This window comes from Elephantulus edwardii, unplaced genomic scaffold (genome assembly GCF_000299155.1).
Source record: "Elephantulus edwardii isolate Elephantulus edwardi_28Jun2011 unplaced genomic scaffold, EleEdw1.0 scaffold00006, whole genome shotgun sequence".
NCBI lineage: Eukaryota > Metazoa > Chordata > Mammalia > Macroscelidea > Macroscelididae > Elephantulus > Elephantulus edwardii.
The window spans coordinates 23,450,226-23,465,691 of record NW_006399756.1 but is presented as its reverse complement, the minus strand read 5'-3'; the positions used below and the strand labels follow the sequence as shown (position 1 = coordinate 23,465,691).

General features: G+C 42.0%; 1 protein-coding gene across 4 annotated transcripts in view; it reads right to left on the bottom strand.

Moving 5' to 3' along the window:
* The window catches only part of SORCS1 (sortilin-related VPS10 domain containing receptor 1), a 675,554-nt gene that overhangs the window by 415,274 nt on the left and 244,814 nt on the right, over positions 1-15,466 (bottom strand). The window lies entirely within an intron of this gene.

Here is a 15,466-nt window from a genome sequence, read left to right as displayed (position 1 = left end):
AGTTTGTGCCAACGGCTTCTTTTACACAGCCACCGAGGTCTCTCCTCCCCGCCCCACTTCTCATCCTCCCACTGCAGAGCAAGAGTGTCCTGAGCTCTCGTAATGGCACAGTGGAATGGGCTGGGGAGGGGGAGTGTATTTGTATAACAATGAATTTTATTTTTAACTTTTCAAAGAGAAAAGCAAACTGGGGGAGGGGTGGGCAGGGAGGAAAATGTGCCATAATGAATGAATGGAAATCCAAAGTCTCTATAAGCTTCCAGTAACATTTCAATAATAAAAATAAACTCTGCTATAATTTAACTGAAAACGTGTCTTGAGATTACTTATGATAATAAAAAGACATGGGACAGTAAAAAAAAAAATAAATAAAAAGAGTGTCCTGCGCACCCAGGCATAGCTCACATGGTGGCCTCTGCAATGTCAGGGACAGGTGTCCGAGCTATCAAATCAGCACCCCACAGGGCCAGCACTAAGCAGCTCTGGTGGCACGGTGGTTGAGGGCTGTGTCCAGCTCCTTTACGGGACAAGGATGAAGCAGAAAAGATGTGCTTTTGTGACGATAACAATGTGGGACACCCCAAGGAGCAGATCCACTGTGCCCGACAGAGTCACTACATGAATACATGGAGGAGTCAACATACAGCAGAGAAGCATGGAGCTGACAGTTAGAAAAGAAAGTTCAGTGACACGGCAGCCAGCCCCACCACTTCCGGCTGGGCCTCCCTCACAGGACGAGTCTAAAGCTCAAGTCCCCATCTCTGAAGGGCACTGATGCTGCTCTCCCTTGACAGGCTGCTGTGAGGACATAGCTTCAGTAATAACTGAAAATTACCTATTGATTGTTGTTGTTGTGGACCATATAGTCTTAACGACCCACTGCCAAATCTCCAATCGGTTTTCAGAGGCAGTAAATTGCATGAGTTAATCTCCACCTCCTCGGTGGGTATGGTTTTGCCTAGGTCAACAGGACTTCTCAATTTCTAGGGAAGTCCTGGGCTAGTCACCAAGGCTACACATGATTATTTTAACAGCAAGTAGCCAGGAAGTGGCTCATTGGAAAATTATAAAAAGAAAGAATTAAAACCAAATCCCGAGAAGGGGGCTGTGAGTTAGGCTGCCCTGAGCTTACTTCTCATTAGTTACATGGCAATTCTTCCTCTGATTTTCATTTCTTACTGCTTCGACATCACACAGAGAAGTCCAAATTTTATTTCCCTCATTCATTTAGAATGAAACATTTAACAAACATTCTTTTAAAGCAAAAGATTGTGTCTGATGTCAGACACAGGGGGATATAGATGAGTCCAGGAGTCTAAGGTCCAGTTGGGACAGAAGGGATCGTCAAAGAAAAATGAGGTTGATGAGCAGTGTCTTTCCCCATCTCTATCCCACTTAACACCCATCTTTGCAGTGTGGGCAAAGCTGCTTCTCTTGGCACCTGCTGGGATCACCAGGTCTGCACCTGGTTAGTCCGGGTACCTGTGCCCCAGAACACTTGGGAAGATTCAAAAGAGCAGTACATTGTCCAACCCTGTCAACCCCTCCCCTCACAGGCCTCTCTCTGCCTCACTCTCTTAGATGTGGTTCATCTTTCTTTCCTGACACTCATCATCTACAGCATTTGGTCCTGTTGCTTCCACCTCGGCAGAAGAAAGAGACTGACATAGATTTTGCTTTTTCTTTTTCCTGAGGCCTAGGGGTCGGTTCCTTGGAAGCAGAGATGATAAAGCTTCATCTCACAAACTTAGGGCATGTTGCTAGGAAAGGCTATTCCCTGGAGAGGGACATCATGCTTGGAAAGGGGGAGGGGACAGTGAAGGAGAGGAAGACCCCCAAGCAGATGAACTTGACACAGTGACAACAGCAATGGGCTTGAGTGTGTCAGAGACTGTGCACAGCATAGGGCAAGGTTCAGTTCTGTTGTTCAGAGTCACTGTGAGTCATAACTGATGGCACCTAACAACAATAACAACAACAGCGGAGATCCGGAGAATATCCTAACTGTGACTTTCAAGGCATGGAGCCTCTGAGTCCAACAAGCACGGCTTTGCAAGCGAAGTAGTGAGTGCTGAAGTTGTGATCAAGGAGCGGACTGTTAACACCTTCTTCCCAGCAAACAAACTTCAAGTCCAGGACCTCAGCTGTGTTCCAAGTCCAGGGCCATGGAGGAGGACGGTGGGCAGAGACAAGGAGATTGCCGAGGTCCAAGCCTCAAAGGCCATCCCTCACCTCAAGCCCAGCACAGGCTTCCCCAAAGGATCTGCTCTGCATTCGCTTCTGCAGCATGACATGAGCATGTGTCAGGTGCTGGGGCACCCCGTGGGCACATCAGACGGCAAGCTTGCGGCGGGGGCATATGTTGAGCAGATCCTGGCGCCAATTAAGCCACTCTCAGTGCTAAATTTCAATCACCGCCGTCCCAGGAATGCTGATCAGAGGCAGCGGGGTGGCTGTTTGTCTGAAGACGCCATGGCCCCTCCACCTTGCTACAATTTTGCCAAACAGACCTATAAATCCCCCACCAAGAAAATGAGGGTGTGGGCAGAAAGCATTTCGAGGTAGTTGCTCCGCTGATACAATACAGCAGTAAACTAAATGAAGAAGTGCAAGCTGGTCACAGGCCGCGTCTCCCATTCATCTGACGGGGGAATTCCTTCACAGCGGCAGCGAGGCCCTTTAACCCTGCGTGTAATGGTGCAGAGCGGCAGGGGTGCGCACACGCTGGAATCGGTCTAGCAATTCCTAGGGCGGTGGGGAGGGGAAGAGGTAAGAACCCCGAGCTGAGCTAGTAAAAACTAAAATGCCAGTGATACACTCAGGCAGTTTGTCAATACTGCACCAGAACAGCCGTCCTATGGCATTTCAACGCTTATCTGCTTGAATCAATGTATTTAATCTTTCAGGATGGGAGCAAGAAAGAAGGGAGAAGCGCTAACCTTTACTTGGGGCTTCAATTGATTGTTTGAGATGGCTCATACATACTTGCTTCTTTTTATTCTTCCCCTTTTACGGTTTATATGCGTCACCTACCATCCTTTCCTGGATCTGCTGTACACAGGGTTGCTATGAGTCGAGGTCAATTAGACAGCCCATAACAACGATGCCTGGCTAGTGAGAAGTTCCTATCTCGGTTCAAGTTTGCTAATCTATTGTTCTCCTGTTGTTAATTTGCCATGCTTTACGTTAGACTTGCTGTTGTTGGAAGGTTCCACCAAGTCTCACAGAGACCCCTCTATAACACAGACTGAAACCCTAGTTCTCATAATCACTTCTCTGCTTAAACTCTTGCATTTTTTTCAATCCTTTTCAATGAAAACCCACTGCCATCGAGTCAGACAGAGCCAGCTCCTAGCTGGTTTCTTGAAGCTTTACAGGACAGGAAGAGTTTGTGCTCTGTCTCACAGGACGGAGGGTGGATTAGAACCTGTGGCTTTTTTGTTTAGTAGTGCAACTCCCTACAGACTAACCACCAAAGCTTTAAAAACTCAAACTTATTGTCATTGAGTCCAAACCAACTCGTAGCTGATCCCCAGGTTTTCAGAGGCTGCAAAGCCCCAGAGAGGAGATTATCTTTCTCCATTGGAGCAGTTGGTGGATTCAAACCACCTGCCTTTGGTTGGCAGAGCAACTCCATACCCACTAGGGCACCAGAGCTTAGACCCCATTATCTGGGTTGGTATCATCAAATGCTGCTAAAACACTCAGGTATAACTATTAGCAAAAGTGATGAAGAGTAAATTGCAATGACATGCATTTTTCTGGACTTATCACTGACTACTTTCATATGCTTTTTAAATTTTTAAAAACCCAGTGGAACTTTTTCTATGAGTTAAAATTGTATACCCACTTGCATAATACGCATCATTTTAATTAATTCATTCCTTAACAATTTCCCTGTACAAATCTGGCTGAGTTCATGTTTACAGCATTTAATTATAAATTCCATCAAGGAGATCAAGGCCACGCTAAAGAAACATGCATGTATGCTTGTGAACAGCCCGCATACATACACAGTAGGGAACATCCATCAGTCTTTCAATTTACTTCTATTATTTTGTTTTCATTGTTGCTGTAAGGTGCACTTTAAGTGGACTCTGATGTTGATCTTCTAAACAAGAGATCAAAATGTTACAACCTCTGCCATGCTCAATGCCACTGTTGTAGTCACTGGATAGATTTTTTCCAAGGTCTGGTCCCTCCTGGCATCGTACCCACAGTACAGGGGATGAGGTGTCCCTGTCTTGACCTCTAATGAGCATCCGGATTTCACTTTCTCTAAGACATCTGTTTGTTCTTTTGGCAATCCCTGGGATATTCAGTACTACTCTCCAACATCACATTTCAAAGGCATCAAAGATCTTTCTTATTCACTGTCCAAGTTTCATATGCATATGAAGCAACAGAAAATACCTTGGCATTGGTCAGGCGCACTTTAGTCTTTGAACTGAAATGTGTGTTCTTTAGCACTTTAAAGAGGACAGCAGGTTTGTCCAACATAACATACTGTTTCCATAATATATATAGCATCAACATATCCCAAATTCATAATAAGCAACGTAATGATTTAGGTTCCTCTCTAAACCTTAGCATGGTTTCTTTAAATGGCTGTAAAACACTTACTTATGGCTCAACAATTCCCCACAGGCTCAACAATCATTGCAGGACCTACATACATATACTATTCCTTATGGGACTTCCCAAAGTGAAATCTCCTAAGCCAGCCCAGTCTGGTAGCTGTTTTGACAATTATGTGACATCAGCCCTGTTCCTTTGCTGTGACCCCCTCAGATCTCTTCTAATGCACACAAATATTTTGGAAGGCACTCTAATATCCATTCTTAAACAAAGAATATGCTACCAAGTCAAAAGTCGTATAGTCCTGGTCTGTCGACATGCTGTACAGAGGTAACTCATGGTGGCTGTGAAGCTGAACACTGTGACACTGATGTGTCAAATGCGAGAATGGTTACCCATGGTGGACAGTGTTTGGTGGAGCTCCTCGATTCAAACAAGCTTGGAAGTAGGAGTGGCTTCCACTTATGAAATAGCTTGCTTCTAGAAAGCCTAAGAACCTGGAGAAAGGACAAAAGTTATACAAGTGTCCAGGTCTTTTGTTCATGGGGTCACTGAATTGCCTACGACTTGACGGCACTTAACAACAACAACAAAAACTTACATAGAAGGCTGATAACCACTCAGAAAGATACTGTTCTCAAACAAGTCACTTCTTGGGTGGCAGAAGGGATCTAGACGCAGAACCAGGTTCAGTGTGGGGTCTGTTTATGAGGGAGGAAGGGCTTCCTCCCAGGATACTAGTTACCAAGGTCACAATCTTGCAAACCCCTCTATGTGATGACGAGGTTTAGGGAGCCACACAGGCTCAGTGTAAGAAAGATCCTAATTACGTTTTCTCTTACTCTTTCTCTCTTGCTGCTGCTGCTGTTGTTGGGTTCCCTTTAGTCAACGGTGAATCATAAACACTCAACAAGCAATAGAGCTAAGCCCTGCCTGGTTCTGCATCACCCTCAGAATCACTGTTATGATTGGGCTCCTTGTTACAGTCACTGTGTCAACGTACTTGGTTGAGGGTCTTCCTCTTCTAAGCAGACTCTCTGCCAAGATGTCCAAAGTCTGGGGGAGGGCGTCTTGCCATCTCCTTCCAGGTAACATGCTGGCTGTAATTCTTCTAAGACAGATCTGTTCACTCTTCTGGAAGTTTATGGTATATTGAATATTCTTTGTCGGTTGGTACCTTGATTAAAATGTATCACTTCTTCCTTAGTCTGTCTTATTCATTGTCCAATTTCCATGTGCATATGAAGCAATTGAAAATACTATGGCTTCACTCCGGTATATTAGTTCTCAAAGTAATAGTTTTGCTTCATAACACTTTTTCCCACTCAGCAGATTTTCCCAATGCAATATGCCATTTGATTTATTGATTGCTGTTTCCAGGGCATGATTATGAACCCAAGTAATAAAAAGAAATCCTTGACAACTTCAATATTTTCTTTATCATAATGCTGTTTATTGGTTCAGTTGTGAGAATTTTTATTTTCTTTATATACTGCAGTCACATCTATACTGTCTAAATTATTACATTAACTGTCACCAGGTATTAGTCATGTAACACCTTTAGCGTCACAGCATTTTAAAAAAAATAACATAAAATCATAATTAAAAAAATGAAACTACATCAAACATTTAAGGATCCCCTATAACACATTCAGGTAAGCTGATTCCACAAGAAAAACTTTGACAACTTCTGTGTTAATTAATGCCTCCAATTCCAAGAACCAGTATTCGTTCTGTACTCTCTAAGAAGAAAAACAATCAGCATTGTCTACTTTCTGGTGATGCACTGAAAATGTCACCCGGATGGGAAGGAAATAGAACAATGATGTTCCAACACAGTTGCCCCTTCTCTCAGCCCCAGGAAGAAAGGATATATTTCCCTGTGAGTGTTCCCTCGACTTTATAAGGCTTATAGATAGCAGCCTGGGCAGAAGTAGAAGGCTAAATGAACATCCTCCTTGAAGGCTATATGCTTATCATGTTGGCTTAAATCATGCATTTAGCTTAGCTCTAGAGGAACTAATGGAAACTTAAGAAGATTCAAGTTCCAGGAGGATGCCTGTCACTCCTTTTCAACTTTCATCTCTGGAAAACTCTCTGGAAACTGGGACATGACTCCTGATGTTTCAATTATTAATATTTTGCATTCTTTCCTTCTGCATCTATGGCTAACTGTAAAAATGGAATTGCATCTGAAGGAAATCAGAGTGTGGTCTTAAGGTTCCATGACTAAAGTTAGTAGTATGGGCTTCAAGTTCTCTCACAGTCAAATCTTGAATAATGCCATTAGTGACAGGGGCCAGGCTCTGTAAGACAAGACATATTCTTTGTCACTCTAACAGTGGTCATTAGTGATTCAGGACTGACTTGGGCCTTTAGAGAAAACATGGGTTTCTGTAACTGAAGCACATGGGAGACTCCTCAGAGCTCACCAATGTCAATGTTCATGAGCCTTTCACTTGGGATGGGACACTCTCTGGCTCCCACGAGCCATAATCAGGACATCATGGGGACCATGAGCTCAGCCTGGAGCTGGCCACTTCTCCCCTCAGCACCCCAGTGTCCAGACAGTTCCTTGGATTTCCTCTGGCTGAGTTTAGGCTCAGGAAGCATCTATTCAACTTTTCAACTTGAACAGGGCTTCTCATTCTTTCGGAAAGTCACACATCTTTGAAGAATCAGATATGATAAAAGTTATGAGCATCAAATAATGGGCATAACTTTTATGATATCACTGATGTCCTAATCCCAGGGTGTTCATGAATCCAGGGAAAATAACGGTCTCTCTTTCCCTCAAAATAAGAGCTTTGTTCGAGAGAAAGACATTTCAGTTCTAAAACGCTACACATTTAATTCAATAGACATTTATTAATCCCTTTGTAAGAGGCTTAACAAGGAATAAACACAGGTGCTGTATGATGTAAAAGAGAAATCAGATATGGTCCTGGGGCCTGGAAACTTCTAGTCTTGTGGAAATGCAGATGTGTACACACATAGGGACAAGACAAGGGATAGAAAAATATTATGTAAGAGAAAACTGCTTTTATCTTATAGGGAGCAAGAGAGAAATGTGTATTCCGGAATGGGCGCCTGCCAGAGGAGATATTCTAGACAGATCCCAGAAGCTACTGAATCTTGAGGGATATGAGGTGGTCCCTAACCAGCCACTTGCCTTGAAGTTGGCCCCAACTCAGGACAGTTCATGTGTTAGGGTAGCACTTCACTCCACAGGGTATCCAGTGGTGGGTTTTGCAGAAGCGAGTTACAAACACCTTTCCCAAGGACCCTCTGGGTAAAGGCATCCCTGACACCTTTCACTCACCAGCAAAGCACTTTCCTTTGACTATTGTACTAATGTACAATGTACCACCTAAGACTATTCCAAGGAAAGACAGTGTGAAAGAAGAGGTCCAGAGGTGGGAAAGCTCACAAAATATTAAACAGAATGTGCGAGTCCTCAGGTGAAGCTAAAGCACAGGTGACGGGTAAAGGACTAACAAGATAGACAGGTCCTATCTCTATGGCAGCAAGATTTAAACAACTGAGTGACAAGGCATTCGGGTAAAAAAATTTAAAAGATGGCAGCCAGATCAGGAGTCTCTGTTTAGCGACCATGTCTCTTAAAATGCTTTTAGCAGCAAGAAACAGAACACTAAAAGGGACTCAAACAACAGGGTGTATTCTCTCCCCTGTAGCACGAGTGGGTAGACACGAGGCTGCTAAATGAAAAGCTGGCGGTTGGGACCTACCCAGTGACTCCACAGGAGCAAGGTCTGGCAACTTGTTGCTGTGAAACTGACAGCCAAGAAAATCCCAGGGGACAGTTCTACCCTGACACCACGCAGGTTGGTGTGGGTCAGAATCCTAACAGCAACAAACAGAATATCTCAGATCGTAGGAAGTCCAGAATGCATGCAGTCTCAGGGCTAAATGAGCTCAACAATGCCATCAAGAACCCAGATGAGGGGAGCTCTGGAGGCCTAGTGGCAAGAAGCTGCTCTGTAATCCCAGAGGTGAGTGGTCTGAACCCACCAGATGCTCTGCTGGAGAAGGAGGAGGGGCAATCTCCTCCTGTGCCAGTCAGATCTGATTTGACGGTACACACACACACAAATAATAAAATTTTAAAAATTTGTTTTAAAAAAAAAGAACCCAGACAAGGTCTATATACCTGCTCTGAAAGTGGATGCTGCTTTTCCTCATTCTTGCAAGATGGTCATAATAACCTTTAGTGTCAAGAACAGATAGAACTACACCCAACAAAGAGGGTTGTCTCCTCTTGTGTGTATCTTTTTATTCTCATTTATTTGCATAATTTGGAATTTTTTGGTTTTTTTTTTTTTTTAAACAAGAAGTGAAACTCTTTCCCAAAAGCCCTTTCTCCTAGCAAAGTTGTCTCAGTCTCATGATCAGTATGGTCCAGTATAAATTTGACCTTGGGGAAGGCTGTAAAAGGCAGAGCTGGCATTTTTTGTTATTCTGACTGGCTAAATGTGGGGCTTTTCCAGTAGGGAGAAAAAGTGGAGAGAAAAAGTGCTGAGTAACAACTGCTTGCCACCTCTTATGTGACCTTGGAGAAGTCACTTACATATACATTTGTCTTCTTTTACTAAGAATCAACCCCTCTGAGTTGTGGTGCTGGAGAAGAGTACTGAATATACCAAGAGAACAAATAGGTTGGTCGTGGAGAGGGTGCAATCAAGTTGCTCTTTGGAGGCAAGGATTTTGGAGCCCCGTCTCACATACTTTGGGCATGTTGCTCAGAGGGACTAGTCCCTGGAGAAGGACATCATGCTTGGAAAAGCAAAGGAACAGTGGAGGAGAAGACGATCTTGGATGAGACGGATTACACAGTGACTGGGTAATGGAGGCAGGTGTTTCAGAGACAGTGAGACAGGCTCAGGATAGGACAGGGTTCAGAGCTAATGTGCACAGAGTCACTAAGAGTCACAGGTGACTCAAGACTAAGACACATAACAACAACAACAATGAGAAGAGTGTTAGAGTGTGTGTATGTGTGTGTTTGCTGAGGTACTATTACCACTTCCTTATCTCAGAATTATAGGTAGCAAAAAAACACAACATGAAAAACTCTTGTAAATGTAAATCCATGCAAATGTAAGTGATAGCTCTTATTAATGACTTTTAGGATTTAATGGCTCTTTTTCTTATCAGTGTGCTAGAGTTTACCTTATCCACCAGAAGCTCTGTGGGAGATGGATGGATGGGCTGTCTCCTCTCTCGGATTAACTGCCTCTTAAAACCCTCCAGAGGATCATCTTGGGTTCATCTTGCCTCCTCAGAACACCACCACCACTACCACAGTGAGAAAATGAGGATTTTTCTGGTAACCTAGTGGTAAAATGCTGCACTGCAATTCCAAAGGCACATGGTTTAAATTCACCAGATGTTCCAGAGGAGAAGGATGGGCAATCTCCTCTTGGACAATGTACTCACCTGAAAACCCACCAGAGGGTCAGGTATGGGTTGGTTCTGACTCCACGACACACAAAAACAGCAGTGAGAAAACTGTGGCACAGAGAAATTACTTAACTATCTCCTCTAGTAAATGGTGGAACGAAAAAAAAAAGGGGGAAATTTATTCAAGGGTGAGAAAAAACCAAGCCCAACCAACCTCAAACACAAAAAAATCCCAAACATAACAACTCCAAAGTCTCATTGCCATGGGGTAAGAACCAGCTTAGTTGAACCTCCAGAAGGTTTCTGAGGCTGTAAACTGCTGGGAAGAGACTGCCTATCTTTCCCTTACAGAGTGACTGGTGGATTTGAACCACCAGACAGATGTGGGTTTGGGGTTGAGAGCATACATCCCTGCTGGCTACACCACCAGAGCTTAACTCAACCATGCAGTCTATCTGACTCACACTACATACAGGTTCTTAACCACTGTGCTCAAGCGTTATCCATGTTACATTGCCCAATATAAGTAGTGTTGTTACTAGAAGACAAGGAAGCTACTAAATATAATAATTCAATTTCATCAAAGACCTAGTATATGGCATACAAGACGTGAGTCACAGAACTTTCCTTCTCTAGCCATCTTCCAAACCCCTCCAATACTTTGTCTTCTATCAGACTTTTAACACTTTACTTGAACTCTGTCATTTTAGTGACGTCTTCCTTTGGAGCTAATCCTTTCACTTAACCCACTGTAGAACATGACAATCCTTAGATCGAGGCTTTTTCCCAATGAATGTGCAAACAGCTACCCAAAGATTTCATCAGACTGCTTGATAGTATCATTAACTTAGGAAGATTCAAGCACATAATAATCAGGCTTCCTTTTAAGTCCTCAAAAGCAAGAGAAATCAATAATTGCTAAATTGGCTTAAGAGACCCCTGCGGGGAATGGAAAGGGTGGTATGTTTCACATACATGAGCTATGTGTGTGTGCTCACCCATCCATGCACAGAGACCCGCACTCAAATGCCATTGAACCTGACAGCACTTGAAAGGTCATCGAGTGAGCTCATGGAAACACAGCCGAAGCAATCAGAAACCAGGACAATGAGTGGGTTGAATGTAGAGTGTGGAACTTTCAGAAAACAGAAGATTTTGTCCTCTGGCGAGTCCTTCATCACCCAATGACCTTCTTGTTCTGCAGCAGCCCACATACTATTTAATGCAGTGTTTATTTATGTAATGTTCTTTGCAAGACAAATAATGCAAGTGATTTAAAAAGCCACTGTTCCTCCTCTGGGGAATGTAGACTACAAGACGGCCACCAGTCATGCAGACAGAGATAGGGGCATCCAGCCAGCTCAATCAATGCTAGCCACCAAGAGAAGAAGTGGAGCAGACGAGGAAACCCTTGTAGAAAGTGGAAAATGCCTTAGTTATATCTGCTGTGTCTGTACCTGCTTTAGAGACAACAATGCTACAACCTGGACACTATAGACTAGATTAATATGACCTCTGCACAAGGATGACATGCAAAGTCATGAAGTACGCCACCCTTCTGTGGCTCTAAGAAGACCGGTCACCATATGTCTCAGCCTTTCTTGAAAGTAAAAGCCAGTAAATTCAAGAAAAAACAATTCTCCTGAAATACACCCACAGGTGGAAGGCCAGCAAAGTCTGTAAGAAGTAACCAAGTTGAGGTTCATGGGTGTGAGGCCAAAGAAACAATCAAGCACTATATGGAGTAGTCCCAGGTCAAGAAAGAGAAAAATCATCAAAATGCGGTCCCAGGAGGAAGGGGTCAAGAAATAAAGCTCCCTTCTCTGGTTAGTACATAGCGGTCTTGGCAGTTATGTGAATCAATCATTTGACAAAACAAGCCTTTATTTGCCTGCCAAAAAAATGAAAAGATCTGCTATGTCCTCCCTCAGAATTGGTTTCCCCACAAAGCAGAGGTCATTGGCAGTGGAGGTCATGATCAGCAGACCAGTGGCTCCCTGCTTCGAAGGGGGCAAGACAGCACCTTTCACTCAGGAAATCCATGCCTTCTTAAACTGTGTGATCAAAGTCAAGTTCTCTTCTGTTAGTCACAAGCAAAGAGATGCAGGCAATAATAAAAGATCAGACTGTAGCCAGGGAGTTAGTTCATATATACATCATGGACCAATCCAAGAGTTTCAACTTTTTCATTCATTAGATCTAGACTGGTTTTTGTTGTTTGTTATCTAGTTTTTAAATAATTCCTGAAAATAAAGCTCTTGGACTTTGAATTGTTTTCCTCTTCATATTCAGGTACACTATAAGCTAAAGTAACTGCACTGCTACCAGAATCTATTCATCTCAAAATGACAGACAAATCTGACAACTGAAGATTATTTCACGCTCCTTTCTTGACTTTTTCTCTGTCCATCTTTCCTCTTTTTAAACAATACTTTCCAAAATAAAGCATCATTCCTGGTTCATCTTGGGCCTACTTTTCTTCCTCTAGGTAAAATACTATACCCCAAATGATGCTTTCTTTTAATCTATTATACAAACCACACAAGGATGAGAGATATTAAAGTAAGAGTTATTTTCCCCCCCAGATGAGAGATATTAAAGTAAGTTATTTCCCCCCCCCCAGAAAAGAACCAGATACGTGGACCAGTTCTCCAAAAAAAAAAAAAAACCCAACAAAAAAATAACCTAAAAGATGAGGTAATTATGTAACTTATGTAAAAAGTGCATATTCAACTCAAGATGTTTCCATCTATAGTCAATGAAACCGAGACGCTAACTTGACCTGAACAAAGTTAAACCTCCAGGATAAGAATTTAAGTGGGGTTAGGGCTGAAGCACAGAAGCAGGAACCTTAATGAACTGTTTGAAAACCAAGAACAAAGTCTTATACTGATCCTTTTTTGAAGAGCTAAAGAAAAGAATAATCAAACATGATCTCATGACCCTTCCTTCCCCCTACAGCACTGTAAGAAGAATGGAGAACATATTCAAAACAGCTCCTTCATATAAGTGCCTATTCAATTCAGGTCTTCCTGCATAGTTGGAGAAACACTGACAATGCAAAGAATTCTCAGTACGTACGGCATTGCAAAGTTATTGTTGTTGTTAGGAGCCTAGTTGCAAAGAAATACTATTTCCTGCATTACCTTTTCCCTAAAAGCTTGGAAAACAAAGAAAGGATATAGGCCACTTGGTTGAATAAGAGATGAACAACCTGAGCTTGGCAAGAGGGGAGAGGGAGGGACATGAGGAATACACAAATTCCCTTCAACTCCCTGATGCACTGATCTGAAAAAGACAGATCTCCAAGCTCTCAAATCACTATCTGTTTGAATTACAGACACTATCTAAATATTAAGACTCTTCCTAGGCGAGAACCCACACACAAAGTGAACAGCCCATTGAGCAGCAAACTGCTTGTTAATGATGAGGGGGCCCCATCTGTTCATATGCTTCCTTATATTTAGATTCAGTACAAAGTAATGAAGCAGGCCCTTCTCTTCCTACTTCCCCGGTTGGGCCCTGACCATTTCTATGTGAGTATTCCTGCTTCTGAATTGAAATATTAACTCAATACTTTAAAAAAATTTTAAAAATCTATTCTTTTTCAAGGTTAACACAAGGACACAGGAAGTGAATAAATGGATATGCACAGAAAGGGGGTCAAAGTGTTAGAGCATGAAACTCCATAAGAACTAGAACACCATCTTCAGGGACGCCAGGCTTACCAGCTGCTATTGTTGAAAAGAATGTAAGCTTTTTTACTTTTTTTTTCTTTTGTCCATTCACATCCGTGCAGTAGTACTAACAAAAGCAGTAAGAATAAAACACTAGAGATAGTCGTCAAGCTGACTTGATCCCCCTCTTTACTATGAGAAAATCTTGAAGAGGACTAGGGAGGAAGGGGGACAAAATTAAATTCTTTAAATCAAACAAATAACAAGCAAACTCAAGCAAATGAAAAGACTTCTCCATAGATCTCTTGTTCACCCTGTCTGAATGCTACACTGACAATGGGCACCATGTGACTAAAAGGAATTTTCAGAGTTGAAAAAAATCTGCTTTGAAATTGAAATTAAATAATGTCTTGGATCAAAAGTCAAAAATGTATTAATAAATGTTTCTTTTAGAGAAAAATTCAGTAGAGGTTAAGTGAGTCATCTAAATTCCTTTTATTTAATCACAAAGTAAGAAAGCTTCTATGTGATTCTAGCTTTAATTCTTCACAATGCCATTGAGATGGTAGGTGAGTGGGTATAAAAATGCAATACTGGGTTTGGTCTTTGTTGTTGTGTTTGTTTTTTCATTAGAAAAACAGAAATCAAAATCTAGAGGGAATGGAAGGATCACCTAACTCCAAGCATCTCCTTGACACATGGTGGTTCTCGTGGTGTAAGTGGTAAGAAGATATGTTGCCCATTCAAAGATACATGGTTTGAATCCACCAGCCACTCCTTGGAAAAGACAAGCAATCTCCTCTCACGTTTACTGAAACTGAAAACTTGCTAGAGGATCAGTTATGAATTGGTTTCGACAGAAAGGCACCTAACAACATAATTACACTTTTGGAAAAATTTTTCTTGCGTAAGGAGATTTTTATAATAAAGAATAGTCTTAAAACATCAGCTGATTATTAGACTATAACTTAACAAAGGACTGCTGAAGACAGGCAGATTGGATGAGGTCAGCTAAAAACTGAAAACAGATAGGAATGGACAAATAAAGATTTGGAGAAATAAAGGTTAGACAATTTAGCACTTCTCATTCATAGAAGAAATAGAAATTTAGAACTGAAATTAAATAACATGAAACTATTATACCCTTGAAGATTCATACACATCTTTTTCCCTCCTGAAAGTATCTTAAGGATCTATTAACAAATGACTAGATTGAGAAACTGTGGTATATTCACACAATGGAATATACGCACCATTCATGAGCAATGATTTTTAAAAATACTATAAATATGAACTTGGAGAAATGATGATAGTTATGGAAAGGCATTAGGTGTTTTGTTCATAGAGTCACTATGAGTTATGCTCAACTCGACAGCAATCAACAATAACATATATATAACATGGGAGAAACTAGAGAGCATCATATTCTGCTGAGTGAACAAACGCAGACACCTAAGAATAAATAGTATATAGGACCATTATTGTAAAAACAGAAGGACAGCCAGTGAGATGTGCATGGCTGCACAAAGGGGGGAGGGGTGGGGGAGGGGCTCAGGGTGGGAAATCATGGGATCGAAGAGTTTGGTGGGTAAAGGGAGTGGGGGAAAATGTACATGAATAAAACATAATAATAAAAAGGAATGGCTTCTGTATATAATCCAGCTTCCTTTATCTCCATTCATTCAACAAATCCTAGAGCTCCCCATGACTCACAGAGGCCTGTGCATGTAAACATATGTTATAAAAATCATTCATGATTCTTCTTACTGAAGGAATGGAAGAAAGAAAGA